The sequence below is a fragment of the Pongo pygmaeus genome, chromosome 2, assembly GCF_028885625.2.
Source record: "Pongo pygmaeus isolate AG05252 chromosome 2, NHGRI_mPonPyg2-v2.0_pri, whole genome shotgun sequence".
NCBI lineage: Eukaryota > Metazoa > Chordata > Mammalia > Primates > Hominidae > Pongo > Pongo pygmaeus.
In genome coordinates this window covers 79,804,394-79,820,190 of record NC_085930.1, presented here as the reverse complement: position 1 = coordinate 79,820,190, position 15,797 = coordinate 79,804,394, and the positions used below count along the sequence as shown (strand labels likewise).

Sequence of the window (15,797 nt, the reverse complement as noted above, 5' to 3'; positions counted from 1 at the left end):
TTCCTGAATACAGCACACTGATGGGTCTTGAGTCTTTATCCATGGAGCATTTAGTCCATTTACATTTAAAGTTAATATTGTTATGTGTGAATTTGATCCTGTCATTATGATGTTAGTTGGTTATTTTGCTTGTTAGTTGATGCAGTCTCTTTCTAGTCTCGATGGTCTTTACATTTTGGCATGATTTTGCAGTGGCTAGTACTGGCTGTGCCTTTCCATGTTTAGTGCTTCCTTCAGGAGCTCTTTTAGGGCAGGCCTGGTGGTGACAAAATCTCTCAGCATTTGCTTGTCTGTAAAGGATTTTATTTCTCCTTCACTTATGAAGCTTAGTTTGGCTGGATATGAAATTCTGGGTTGAAAATTCTTTTCTTTAAGAATGTTGAATATTGGCCCCCACTCTCTTCTGGCTTGTAGAGTTTCTGCCGAGAGATCTGCTGTTAGTCTGATGGGCTTCCCTTTGAGGGTAACCCGACCTTTCTCTCTGGCTGCCCTTAACATTTTTTCCTTCATTTCAACTTTGGTGAATCTGACAATTATGTGTCTTGGAGTTGCTCTTCTCGAGGAGTATCTTTGTGGCGTTCTCTGTATTTCCTGAATCTGAATGTTGGCCTGCCTTGCTAGATTGGGGACGTTCTCCGGGATGATATCCTGCAGAGTGCTTTCCAACTTGGTTCCATTCTCCCTGTCACTTTCAGGTACACCAATCAGACGTAGATTTGGTCTTTTCCCATAGTCCCATATTTCTTGGAGGCTTTGCTTGTTTCTTTTTATTCTTTTTTCTCTAAACTTCCCTTCTCGCTTCATTTCATTCATTTCATCTTCCATCGCTGATACCCTTTCTTCCATTTGATTGCTTCGGCTTCTGAGGCTTCTGCATTCTTCACGTAGTTCTCGAGCCTTGGTTTTCAGCTCCATCAGCTCCTTTAAGCACTTCTCTGTATTGATTATTCCAGTTATACATTCTTCTAAATTTTTTTCAAAGTTTTCAACTTCTTTGCCTTTGGTTTGAATATCCTCCCGTAGCTCGGAGTAATTTGATCGTCTGAAGCCTTCTTCTCTCAGCTCGTCAAAGTCATTCTCCCTCCAGCTTTGTTCCGTTGCTGTGAGGAACTGCATTCCTTTGGAGGAGGAGAGGCGCTCTGCTTTTTAGAGTTTCCAGTTTTTCTGCTCTGTTTTTTCCCCATCTTTGTGGTTTTATCTACTTTTGGTCTTTGATGATAGTGATGTACAGATGGGTTTTTGGTGTGGATGTCCTTTCTGTTTGTTAGTTTTCCTTCTAACAGACAGGACCCTCAGCTGCAGGTCTGTTGGAGTACCCGGCAGGCCATGTGAGGTGTCAGTCTGCCCCTGCTGGGGGGTGCCTCCCAGTTAGGCTGCTCGGGGGTCAGGGGTCAGGGACCCACTTGAGGAGGCAGTCTGCCCATTCTCAGATCTCCAGCTGCGTGCTGGGAGAACCACTGCTCTCTTCAAAGCTGTCAGACAGGGACATTTAAGTCTGCAGAGTTTACTGCTGTCTTTTTGTTTGTCTGTGCCCTGCCCCCAGAGGTGGAGCCTACAGAGGCAGGCTGTGGTGGGCTCCACCCAGTTCAAGCTTCCAGGCTGCTTTGTTTACCTAAGCAAGCCTGGGCAATGGTGGGCACCCCTCCCCCAGCCTCGCTGCCGCCTTGCAGTTTGATCTCAGACTGCTGTGCTAGCAATCAGCGAGACTCCGTGGGCATAGGACCCTCTCAGCCAGGTGCGGGATATAATCTCCTGGCGCGCCGTTTTTTTAAGCCCGTCGGAAAAGCGCAGTATTCGGGTAGGAGTGACCCGATTTTCCAGGTGCTGTCTGTCACCCCTTTCTTTGACCAGGAAAGGGAACTCCCTGACCCCTTGCGCTTCCCGAGTGAGGCAATGCCTCGCCCTTCTTTGGCTCACGCACGGTGCGCGCACCCACTGACCTGCGCCCGCTGTCTGGCACTCCCTAGTGAGATGAACCCCGTACCTCAGATGGAAATGCAGAAATCACCCGTCTTCTGCGTCGCTCACGCTGGGAGCTGTAGACTGGAGCTGTTACTATTTGGCCATCTTGGCTCCTCCGGTCATGTGTTTCTGTTTTGCATAATCATGAAGAAGGCTATGGAAGGCTTTGTGCTGGGCTGCAAACTGCTTACCTCAGGGTATGGGAAGAAGAAAAGGAGAGGAAGGCACATGGAGATTTGTCTTTTTTTATTTTAAAATGTCTGTTTTTCAATGATTGTGGCAACTCAATATAACATTTTAATTTGGGGGACGGTGCATTCAATAAAATATTTCTTTTAAGTAAAATGAACTATACATTATAGTAAAAAAAATCTCAGAAACCACTCCACTCGCCAAGATAGGCCACTGCTGGCAACCTGCTGTGTACAAATTCTCATTATTTCCTATACCTATATTAACAAAAATAAATTTTAAAACAAAATGTATATTTATATATATATATATATACAGTTGGCTAAATGTCTTTATGATGATTATTGTTTATACACACACACAGTTTTGTATACACTTGTTCACTCAATGAGGCTCCAACAACTTAATGAGGCTCCAACTATCCACTGGCATGGGATCTGGCTAGACAGAAATGTGGCATAATGGAGAGCACACAGAGCCAGATATGGATTCAGATCCTGTCATCCCCAGTGGTCAGCTGTGTGACCTCTGAGAAGGCACTTACCCCGAGTCATAGTGGTGTCACTTGTAAAGTGAGAATGATACTATGGTTATTGCAGTGTTGTGGGGACAACGAAATGAAATAGCACATTAGAAAACAGCCCATTCCTCCAATAGACACAGATATAACTCATTGGTTTTAATAAATGCATACTATTTCATCACATGGATGTAACCCCAGCTTATTCAGTGATACTTCTATTGATATATCCTTACATTATTTTGTATTTTTTGGACCAACTCACTGCCTGAGCTCATTGTGTATGTACTCAACTGCATACAGGTGCCACTCAACAATGGAAACTATCAATAATCATAATGTGATAATGTCACTGAGGACTTGCTACATACTAAGAACTCTTCTAACAGTCCCTAACATCTTAATTCATTTAAATCAGCACACCTACCTTATGAGATAGAAACTGTCGTGCTCATTTTTCAGGCAAGAACATGAAGGTCCAGAAAATTTAAGGAACTAGCCCAAGGCTACGTAGCAAAAATATCAGAGCTGGGATTCAAACCTGCAGAGCTAGCTTACCCTTATCCACTATACATATTGCTGCTCAATGCTATGACTGAGGTAGAATTTTATGGAAGTAAATTCTTCCTACATAAGCACTTCTGTGGATCGTGTAATAACAGATTAACTATATGGCGAAAATAGCCTCAGGCTAGCAGTTGATATTCTCAGCACTGGTTTTTAGACCTTTTCACCTGGGAACATATGCGTGAACTCCACTAGATACCCGACACTAGCCCACTGTGATATTCTGCACCCTCCTCCCATTCTCGCTATGTGTCCATCTGGTCACACTCTGCCAAGGAAACATGGCAGCCATAAGCACCTTCAGCACCCAAAACAAAATTTAACAACAGGAAGGGAGAAAACTCCGCAAGTAAAATAGGACAGGATGGCCTCTGGTCTGTACTCACCTAAAACCACAGTACCTCACACAATCTGTCACTGTAGGAGTCCACCCTCAAGGTGGCCAACTTATGACAGTGAATAGCTCACAAACGTATGATGGAAGGACTGATCCCACCTTAGACTCTGCTCATGGGAATGCCATGACCAGCTTATTAAACCTACTAGGCAACCCTAACATCAAGCAAAAATGGCTTCTTTCCAATCTCCAGAGACATTCAGCAAGGTGTCTACTACCACTTTCAGTATTCCCTAAATTAAATGAAAATGGCATTTTAGTTTCCTTAAATAAGGTCTAAAAGACGTCAAGTTCTAACTTTGTCTCCTAAGTGGTCTGTAACATGAAGCCACCAACAATTAGCTTTATGCTTTCCCTTCCAATGCCAGGGCAGTTCTTTTCTCTCTCTGACAAGGCCAGGACATTCCCTCTGTCTAGTGTGGTAAATGAGGGGAGAAAAAAAAAAAGAGGAAAAAAAAAGCAGGCCATTTATAACTTGCGACTTTTACTTCAATGCTCTTAATGAGCAGAATCTGGCATCCTTGTTACAGGAGCATCTTCCAAGATTGCTACTGAACTTTAGGTGGCACAGGGGTTAAGTTAGGAAGGAAAGGAAAAAAAATGATGAATAGAGAAGAATAACCACTTCCATCCAGGAAATAGGATAATGACAGACTCTTTCACTTTGGAGTTGAACTTGAGTGCTAAAAACAAGTTTTGTCCAACTAAATGGCTACATTTCCAGCACAAGTTAAGTGGTGCTTCATTTAATGGTGTGTGTGTGTGTGTGTGTGTGTGTGTGTGTATGCATATGTATTGTAGATAAGAAAATAAAAGCTGATTTAGAAAAGAGAGAAAATATTAATTAAATTTAATAAAACTACCTAGTTTTTTGTTTGTTTTAAAGTCACTTGTAACAGTTATTTTGATTCCTCTAGTGTTCTGATTTAGAGTCCAGTATTACTATGGTATGTCCTTAACAGCATTCCATGGCAGTCTCTCTAAAGTAATACAAAAACTACATTGCATTCTATCGTTAATATGTTCATTCTTCTTAGAATACCAAAGCAAAATGCCACATTAAATGCACTCAAAATTACCAATATATTTTGACATAAGCAGCTAAGTATGCAGAGAGCTTATCACTATCTTTTTAACTTTTGTAATTGGGATATCACCCACTAAAAACATCCATTTGAATGATTTCTGCCATCTAACACTCCAAAAGGACAAAGAAACGGCACTGGTTTTATCTTCTCCTTTACTCCTTTAGAAATCTTAAAAAAAATTTTTTTTCAAAATAAACTATTTTAATGTGACTCCAGGCTGCCTCCACTTTGAAGAGATAACATTTCAGCTTTAAATTGGCTGGCATATAAACACATAAGCAGATGCCCCAGTAACTCTAAACAATTTTAGTTTCCTTTCTTGGCTGAGTGTTTAAAGCAAAAACTAAGATAGCTGCCCTTAGTTTTACCATTTTAAAGTTTAGGAATTCAAGTTTTAAAGTTTCTTAGCACATGATATTAGAAAAACAGATCAGAAATGTCTATTAGGAAGTTTCTATTTGGTCTCTTCGTTTATATTAAGATTTACATTGTGTTCAGCCTAATTGTCATTCTATGAGAATATTCCTCTATTTTCAGCTTGTCACATTTTCTCACTAGTTCAGCACAGAACACAAATCAACATTTTGGCAGATAGCCAACAATAAAAAGGTAAAATAAATCTGTTTACTACAACAGGCTTTAAACATCATCTTGCTCATCAAAGCAAGGTTGTGGCCTGGTGGTAGGAAGCCATGAAGACCCTTCTCAAGGCCTTTGCTTAATGTCCTCATTGGCATCCACCCCTTTGCCGCACCCCCACATCCCCAGAAACCCTCAGAAAGTTCCACTGTGTTTTACTGCTTCACTGAGAATTCGGTTTAATTAAGCAGCTGTGGCAAAGGAATTATTTCCTGGAACATGGATGGAAATTCTGTGACAACAACAGTGACTAAACTTGCATCGAAGAAATGGCACACTCAAAATAGGTGTCAGCAAAGGCATCTTCCAGAACTTAGTTGCTACTGATTTTATGTTGCCAAAACGGGTTTTGACAGGCAGATAAGATCCAAGTCAATGAAGGAAGACAGGACAAAGGTGACCGATGTTAAATATTTTCCAAAAATGGTGGCAAAGCTGGCACCTTCATAAGCAAAAAGCACAACTGCTAAAGGAAACTTACACTGTCTTGCATGGAGCCAGTTAACCAGAAATAACACACTTTCCTAAGTCTTATTGTTAAACAGGACTAAGAAAAAGGTTTACTTGAAATACAAATACTGGAATTCATAAATGCAGATTTTTAAAGTTTAGATTTTACAAAACCCAATGTGGCATACCAAAAATTAAACTCCTGATTTTCTTATGATACCATTATATTTACATTTTTTAAAAAGAGCAAAATCAGGGATTCCTCACGATTTCTCTCTGGCAACCCCATTCATTCCCCTGCTTCTAAATAAAGGAACTCTTTACTCCTAAATTCTTCCTGGCACTGGGAGAGATATCTATTTTAACCCGCTGCTATTCCTGTATGGACAGCTGGCAGATTCCACCTGTCTGCAGGAGGTGTTGTCAAAGTATCAAATGTCCCCAAGGCCTCATGACATACTGTCACCTGCCCTGAATACTTCTAATGTTAGACTGCCTGAAGTTTTACCCTCAGAAGTTGACTGTGTGACTTGAACATCTATTTCGGAGTCAGGCAACACACATTTACTGATTGAATACTCTGTATCAGGCATGGTGCTAGTACTGAGAATATGCAGTGTGCAGAGCACAATCAATGTGTCCCTGCTCTCAAGAGCTTACACTCAAGCAGGGCCTTCCTTGATCTTTTCCTAACAAACTGCAAGCCTCACAGGGACACTTCACCGGGGGGGGTCTCAGAGATGCTGGATTCAGAGGCCTATTCAGGTGTAACTTACTACCTTCCCACCAGAATCCAGAGCGCAGGCAATCACCACACATGTCACACAAAGCATCCCCATCAAACATCAAGCTGATATAAATCTCCTCAACTGGAGAGGAAATTACCCTGCACACCAAAGCTCCACACTTAGAAATGAGTTATGCCTCCAAATGCTGGAGCTACGTCCCTTTGTGGTAAGTCTATGATGATGCAAATGACCACCAGTTAATACCATCCATCTGCTGATGGAGTGCAGGGCCCATGAACTTTGCCTCAAATAAGAAGTTCGTAAGTGGAAAGGTGACAGGAAGAGGAGATTATTTTTACAAATATAGTCTAATATCAAATTTGACTCCATTCTTTTTGCAACAGGTTTGATTTAGTTTTGCCATGAGCAGATCCAACAGACCCCAGGGTACAATATCAGAAAGACATCTGCTGTTAATACGAAAGCACAGCCCTATCCTCCAAAGCAGAATGTTTTCAAACTGTGGGCCACTACCCTTTAGTGAGCCATGAAATAAATGTAGTGAGTGGCAAATGGCATTAAAAGAAAAAGAATAAAATACAAATACCAGACTACACTGTATGCAGTAAGGGTAAATATCTCGCATGAAACTTTTTTTCCATTTTTATACATACATCCCAGGCCCACTTACATTTGTGAGTGCTGCACTGGGTCACATATAAAATGTATTTCTTACTGTAGGTCAGTACCAAAAAAGTTTGCAGAATACTCTTTCAAAGAACAGTGTAGAATGAGTTGCTGTTTGAGTCATACTTACATCTATGCTTAGGCCGCACGACGGACAAATGTACATACAGTAAATAGCTACAAATGTATAAAGATAGTATAGTTTTTCAGAACTGTATAAAAACAAACAAAAGTTTGTTTATCAAAGAGGGATTCCCCAATTTCTGGTCAGTAACATTAATATTTACCTTCCTGCCTCTGAAGTTTTAGCAGTGAAAGAATTCTTCCTCTCTATAGTGGATTCTAATCTCTAAGGACTCTTTCTTTCCTCAACCAACCAAACCAAAGCAGCCACATGAAGAGTTTAGCTCAGACTGGTACACGACAGACCTGGGCACGCTGAAGTCAGGGAGCACTTCACTTTATTTTAGGTGACCCTGGGCTCTGCCATTAAAACGACCTTGAATGACATGATGTCATTCCACTGTCGATCTCTAACCCAAGTTATCCAAGTCACTCCATTGTCAATCTCTAACCCATCTGCTTACATCTAGAGCACAGAGTCAATTTGAGGCAAAAATGTTTGTAACACTACTTTTTTTAAAAAAAATTTATTTCTTCTAAAAAAACCAAAGAAACAGGGATACATGTGCAGAACACGCAGGTTGTTTCATAGGTATATGTGTGCCATGGTGGTTTGCTGCACCTGTTGACCTGTCCTCTAAGTTCCCTCCCCTCACCCTCCACCCCTCAACAGGCCGTGGTGTGTGCTATTCCTCTCTGTGTCCATGTGTTCTCAATATTTAACTCCTACTCATGAGTGAGAACATGCAGTATTTGGTTTTCTGTTCCTGTGTTAGTTTGCTGAGGATGATGGCTTCCAGCTTCATCCACGTCCCTGCAAAGGACATGATCTCATTCCTTTTTATGGCTGCATAGTATTCCATGGTGTATATGTACCACATTTTCTTTGTCCAGGCTATCGTTGATGGGCATTTGGGTTGGTTCCACATCTTTGCTATTGTAAACAGGTAACACCACTTTTAAAAATAAAGTTTATCAAAATGTAACATAAAGAAAGTGAACTCATCCTAAGTGTACATCTTGGTGTATTTGCACAGGTGAACATGTTCCTGAACCACTGCCCAGATCGGGAGCAGAATGAGACCAGCACCCTCAAAAGCCCTCCTCAGGCCTGTTTCCCACCACTGTCCTGACTTCTACTCCCACTAATTAGTTTTGCTCTTAGACAAAGAGAAAGCATGGCTCAAAGACCAGAGTTTTCAGCTAACTGTCTAGCTTAAATTGACTAGCTCTACATGTTGTGTTTATTTTTACTCTTATCTTCTATTTACAAGACATGACAATGACTTTCCATTTACAGTCATGACACACAGTTTCTTTTTAAAATAAAGTTAAAAGAATGTTGCTTTAAGAATAATGTTGAGCATTTAGCAAAACAGATGGCACATATATAGCAAAGACTGAGCAGGTGGTGTATGACTGACTCAAGTCTGAGAAACACTTGTTTAGGTTTGATGATCGATGCAAAATGCTAAACAGGCTTCACTGACTATCCCTCACTCTGATTTTTCTCCGATGAAGGGGGACTCTTTCCACTGCCCTGTGATATATCAGAAGGACTGATTTCCTCTCTTGAATATTCATAAAACAGTTTAATGGCCATCCTCCCAGGAGATATGATTTTTTTTTTTTTTTTTTGAAACAGAGTCTCATTCTGTCGCCCAGGCTGGAGTGCAGTGGTGCAACCTCTGCTCACTGCAAGCTCCGCCTCCCAGGTTCACGCCATTCTCCTGCCTCAGCCTCCCAAGTAGCTGGGACATTTTTGGTTTGTATTTGTCACAAGCAACATGCTTAATCAAGACTGGAAGAAGCTAACAGAATGAAAGGAAGCACACTGAATTTCTCTCTTCTATCTCTACTATTTTAAGTTTTAAAAGATCACCTAGAACTGGGATGGATTATTACAAAAGGCCACAAATGGCTCTTATTACTGAATCCTTTAATATTCTGATCATGACAAAAAGCAACGAACACTTGTTATGGGCTTAACTTTCAAACAAACTAAAGGAGAAAAGAAAAATGTTATTTAAATAGAAATAGCAATTTCCTTCCTTGTCCTTTTCCCTCTGAATTAGTGTAACTCCCTGTATGTTCTGTTAAATCTGGTAAGTTTAATAGATGAGAACCTCTGAATTTCACATGTAAGATTTACTAAGTGTATCAAGCAAATCAACCTAAACTTACCTATAAATAGGCTTCACAAGTAATTAAGTCCCTGCATCAAAATAAAGATTTCCTTGTCACCACTTTACATAATACCATCTGCCCAAAGGATTCTCCTTTCATTTCTTACAAAGTATAAATGAAGATTATTAAACACAGACTATATACAAAACAGCTTAAAACTTCATCCAATTTGTCTTGGGTCTTCAAGTGACTTACACAAAATGAAGGCAAAATCTCATGAGTTACTAACGTGAAGCCAACAAAGTGCTTGTGTTCAGGCATAAATGTTCAGATTCATATATATATTCATATAGAGTCATACATATTCATATATATTTTACAAGCTCTTTAATGCTAAGCAATCTGAAAAATATTATTTGTCAAAACACAGATTAGCTGGGCTCAGTGGCTCACGCATGTAATCCCAACACTTTGGGAGGCCAAGGCAGGTGGATCACTTGAGTTCAAAAGTTCGAGACCCTCCTGGAAAACATGGCGAAATCCCATCTCTACCAAAAATACAAAAATTAGTTGGGTGTGGTGATGGGCACCTGTCATCCCAGCTACTTGGGAGGCTGAGGCACAAGAATCGCTTGAACCGGGAGGCAGAGGCTATAGAAAGAGAATGAAAAAAGAAAAAATGCAGATTAAAAGACTGTAGCTAATAAAAGTTAAAGTGTTTTCTGGAACTTCATTAAAATGCAAATACCAAGGTTTAGGTAACAATTCTCTGAGAAAACAATTCCGTCTAACTTGGCACTTAGTGTCCTTCCTCTGGTTAGGTCTCTCTCTACTGGTTCACATACCAGAGGGAATTAGTCCTCTAGGTACTAAGATGCTAACTTGGGCATTTGAATGGAGAAATAATAAATGTCAACAACTTTGGTACCATCATCTAAAAAGAAAGTAGTTCTTTTTTCTAGTTTTCAAATTTACCTTGTAGTAAAATTAAGATGTTGTTCTGTTGAGGGTATTAAAAAGTTTCAAGCTTTCAATAAAAATGATGAAATATTTTTTCTTGCTTGATTCTTTTGCTTCTACAAATTCCTGTATCACCAGCAATTCTATTCCAAGTCCCCCTCATATGTTATTATCTCACTCATGTTTCTTACAAGCACACTGACTCTTTCAGATATTTCAAAGAATGACACAAAGCATCAGAAATCCAATAATAATGCTGCAACAAAATCATACTTAATCCTATTTTACTTGAAGTTCTCCCTCTTCATTTAGAGTTTAGAACAAGTAATGAAAATATTAGTGATCCTTATGCAATTCCCATGCCCCATCAGATTCTAACACAGAAGCCATTACATGCATTCCTGAATGATCAAACTGATATTTTGTCAAGATACTACTTAGTATCAGTAAGGGTTTCTATATTCATCTTTATGTCTTATTGTATTTTTCAATTTTTCTGCAATGGTGTATTACATTCATATCAAGACATAAAAAGTTACCCTAAAAAGAAACTAAACTATTTCAATTTTAAGGGACATTTTTGCTAAAGAAAGATGAACTATTCCTAATTTTAAGAAAATCCCAATATTCCTCGTGAGTCAATATAAAAACAGAAACCTTAATGTTTCTGGCACTTTAAAAATAGCTGATATTGAACACACAATTGTTTGACTTTATTTTTGGAACACTTATGTCAGCACATATGCAATGAATTACCATGTTGTTCACACTAAGATGTAAATTAAGAATTATTCCTGATTGATCAATTATTGTGATTTATATGGCCTTAGGAAGTGGCAGCTCTTAATCCAGATACAAAGGCTCACTAATATCAAAAAGAAATAAAAAACAAATTAAAATGGTCTACTCACAACTGTAATTTCAGGTTTATGAAACTGTGCCATATAGCCATCATCAAAGTTTGTTGGCTTGCTGGAAGGCTCCTCCAGCCCAGCCTCTAAAGACCCACAGGAAACAACACAGCATAGCTAACCACCTGGTGAGCATTTATTCCGGGGCCAAATTTACAGTATTCAGACACACAAGAATATTTTCTTTATTATGGCAACTTTATCCATATTTTACAGAAGAAAGCAAGGCTCAGAGATAAGAAGTTTCTCCACGATCATGAAGCTAGCAAATGACAGAACTAGAATTCAAAAGCTGATCTGATTCCAGAGTCCTTGGCTCTTAACCTCTGCATATACTGGCTGCCCTTCTAATTAACTTGGTGTTATTTTCCTATAAACATAGGTCTCACATGTAAACTCCCTAGAGCCAGGGAGTTTATTATGTCCTAGTTCTCTGGGTATCCTGACCTATCTCATATTAGGCAGAACTCAGTGCACACCCAACAACTGAACATATGCCTACTAATGGTTTCTCTTCCCCTGTTATCCTCTCTTATCCTAAGAACTCATACAACATGAAGATTTTTTAACAAGTCGCAACAATTATACAGATCATACTATATAATTCATCCCCTATCCAATGTTTAAAATCAATACCTAACCAGTTTTTGGATATGGATTGCATTTATCTGGCTAACGGATCCTCAAATCAATATGTGTGGAAACATATATCCATTTCCCAGCAAAAATCATTCTATGAAAAGAACAAAAAAAAAACCTGTCTTTTTAAACTAGACTGTTGGCATCAATTTTGCTCCACCCCAGAGTGTCTCCAAATATTGAAAAATAAAAAATAAACATATTTAGCTCGTTTTAATGCTGACTTGCATTTTTCTTTTGAGGGGTGTGGGAGTGCCTAGGAAGAAACCAAACACTCTTAGGCTTTAAGTTCTCCCGATCCCTGAAAGCTGCCAAATGACCCACTAGGGCTAGCAGGAAAGAAGGAAGTGATGAAAGAAGGAAATAAAGAGAATCAAAAGAGCCAAAAGGGCAGAGGGGAGTGCCACTCTCAGGAGAAAAGGGGTGGGACCCAGTTTCTATGCAGTTCACGTGGTCATCAAAAGAGATTTAAACAGGGTAAGAGCCAGAGGTCTCCATTGAGCACTGTGGCACTTGGCGTGGCAGACTCATTCCATACCAGCTGCTCTCCACCGTGAGGCTCAAAGTAATCATTAATCCTCATTAGAAGAAAGCAAGCTGCAGCAGCTACCCACCCTGGAGTACTCAGAGTTCCCAGTGAAAGTGGCATAATTGCAAATCAGTGCTTGCAGCTGCCATTCTGCCCTTGTGTCTTCCTATTTGCAATTACCATTGACAATTCCTGATTGTCAACACTCTTTCCGCCTGTTCATAGCACCCTGGTCTATAGGCACTGTGCTTAGTTTAGCTCCACAATGATGTCTGCCTACTGCTCTGAAGCGTTCCCCTAGTGCTCGCTCATGTTACATATACTTCACAGATTAGCATTTAAGTCAGGCCATCCCTAACACACCTTCCAAATTCAATAAAAATGCATCTGCCTCTTTTTGTGTTACAGCAACAGATGAAAAGACAAAAACTTCCTTAAAAAAAAACAGATAAGGTTACTGCTCTCAAAACCCCCATATTTAAAGATAAGTGTCTAGATATCACATGTAAAGGTGACAATATAAAATATGTTTGACCTGTATTATTGTCAAGAATTTGTTGTTTTGTTTCATGGTCCTCAGGAAATTACCCAAGATTTAATTTTTTGACCTAATCTTAACTCAAGAATTTAATGGGGACATTGGTTACTTCTAATTTATTCTTCATTTTAAAATGCTTTGTGGATTACCTAATTAAATCTTTTTATGAAAGGAAGACTTTGAGGGACAGATTTAAAACTTCTGTGGAGTCAGAACTCCCACAAAAGTACATAATGTCAATACAAAGTAAATTCTAACACGGGCAGAGGATAGGAGAGACACTCTGACAAAGAGAAGCACCCAATATCCTGACTGCAGGGTTTCAGCAGGAGACAGATGCCTCTGCGTTTCCATACCTGGTGCCATATGCTATGAGCTTGTAGAAATGAGAATGTTAAGTGACTTTTAAAAGGAAATATATAAGCAGGTGTCCCTTTTGTGATATTTAAAATTCAAAAGAAACTTTTAAATCACCAAGTTTTTAATTCTTACTGTTTACTGAAATATATATAAGGTATATATATATATATATATACACACACACACACACACACACATACAGACATACACACACACATACACACATACACACACACTTCGGAGAACTCCAACATTACAGAAACGTGGCTTTACTTAAAGTTCCCCATAATCCCATCAAACAAAATAACTACTATAACTATAAACTGTTCATTAGCCCACAGTATTTTTCCCCTGCAAAGACTAGTATAAATGCCTTAAAAATAAACAAATTGCATCATACCATGGTTTTTTTTGTTTGTTTGTTTCTACTGGTTTTTCTAGTAAAAAGTGAAAAACCTGCTAGGTAAATTCTGCAAGAGTTGTAGCACTCCATACTGTCTACTCTTCACCTAAGTTTTATATTTATCTGACTAATATAAAGTGATGTATGTTAGAAAGATATTCACTGAAAGGCTAGTTTTGATAGGAAAATAAGGAAAATAATGACAGTAATAAATATAACAAAGCCCATACATCACACAATAAGCTATGCACAGTCATTAGAAAGAAATTAATACATAATATATTGTTTAAGGCAACCATGGACTAAAGGGGGGCTATTTGTTTTTAATTGGTCTCCTTGTTAATTCTGGAAAGTATGTCTCCATGAAATAGTTTAAGATTTTCTCAATAATTCTATAGCAGCTCCACATTCTTGCTGATACATATAAACAAGAAGAAAACAGATCTCAGAAAAGTTTTTGTTAACTTCTATATTTGGCTTTAAGTTCTCGTATCTTGTACAAAAATTTTAATTTGAAATAACAATTCTCCACCTTTGTACTCAATTGCAAAAATCCTTTACCTACATTGTTTCCTTGGTCCACCCAGACAGCACGACAGGTAGGAAAGACAAGCAGTAAATACTCCTCCCATTCTAGAGATGAAGACTCAACATTTAGAATCCCAACACCACAGTGAATACCTGGGTGGAGACTTAAACCTGGGTCTCCTGATTTAAATCTTAATGGTTCTTTCCATTTCAACATGTTCCTTCTAATAGTAAGGAGATCAGCTGCATTTCAGAGAAGTCTCACCTAACTGTGTTAGAGTCTTCTGTTGCTGTAGTATAAAGACTATTAAGGTAAAACGAAAGTGATAAAAGTGGCTAAATCAGGAAATAGGAGAGGGGAAAATATGATATTCACTTTATTTTACAAGTGGAGACTAAAAAGATGGAGATGGACTGACTTATTGAGAGTGCAGCTATGCTAGTGAAAAGACAGTCATTACTACCAAATGACAATGCAATAGTTCCAAAAACATCATTTAAGTGAGTCTATACAGAGATAGCAAATATACAGCAAAAAGTCACCCTTCTCCTTGTTTGTGTGCCCATGACAAACATCAATAAATGATCACAATGCTCATCTCCACTCAATTCAGGAATGTCCTCAGAATTTTTTGACACCATAATCCAAGGTGATGTCATTGCCATTATATATACTGAAATTGATATATAAGAAGAAACTCTAGCTTCCACCTTTGGAAACGGAGAGTTGGAGTCCATTACTAATAACTGATCTCTAAAATCTGCTTACTTTTGCAGCTAACAAAGAATCTTCTCAATGCAGCTTGAATTATATCAAGTTTCTTTAATCAAAACAGAATATTTGGGTAACCAAGACAACAGTTAGAGATTTCAAATTAACATGAATAGGTTTTACTTCTTAAGTGGATAACTGCTATCAAACTTTTCATACTCCTCTGCTGAATATGGTAAATGGGGATCAGTCCCTGTGAAGGAGAGCAGTATAGCCTCATGTGTTTATTTCTAACATTAACTAAAAATGGATTATGCATATCTGTGCCTGTTTAGCAAAATAAGTTTCCTGTATATAGTTAAGCAAGAAATATCAAGTCTTTCTTACTCCTAAAGTGAAAAGAAAAATATAATTACAAAATCATTTGGTTTACAGCATATTTTTTCTCCAAAACCAAACCAAAAATTAAAACACTTTAAACAATTTTCACCAATAATTTTTTAATTCACTGATAACATCTAAGCAAAGATCACAGATTTAATTCAAAGGAAAAAAGCACATGGATCAGTATTTTAAAAAGGACTCCTCTAGGAATTACAAACTGGATTACAAACTGACTTGGACTGAAATTAGAGGTATTGATATAGGCATAGTTTCCAAGATATACAGATGAATGAATGCAGAAAGACAGATGTATATGTTATCATTGTGGTGCATGTGTACATGTGTTTATATTA

At 38.6% G+C, this 15,797-nt stretch overlaps 1 protein-coding gene and 1 non-coding gene across 3 annotated transcripts in view; both read right to left on the bottom strand.

Moving 5' to 3' along the window:
- The window catches only part of PDZRN3 (PDZ domain containing ring finger 3), a 247,725-nt gene that overhangs the window by 201,973 nt on the left and 29,955 nt on the right, over window positions 1–15,797 (bottom strand). The gene's annotated exons all lie outside the window — the stretch shown is intronic.
- Window positions 13,845–13,907, bottom strand: LOC129034397 (U7 small nuclear RNA). The gene has a single exon (XR_008501878.1). It is a non-coding gene; the product is annotated as a U7 small nuclear RNA (small nuclear RNA).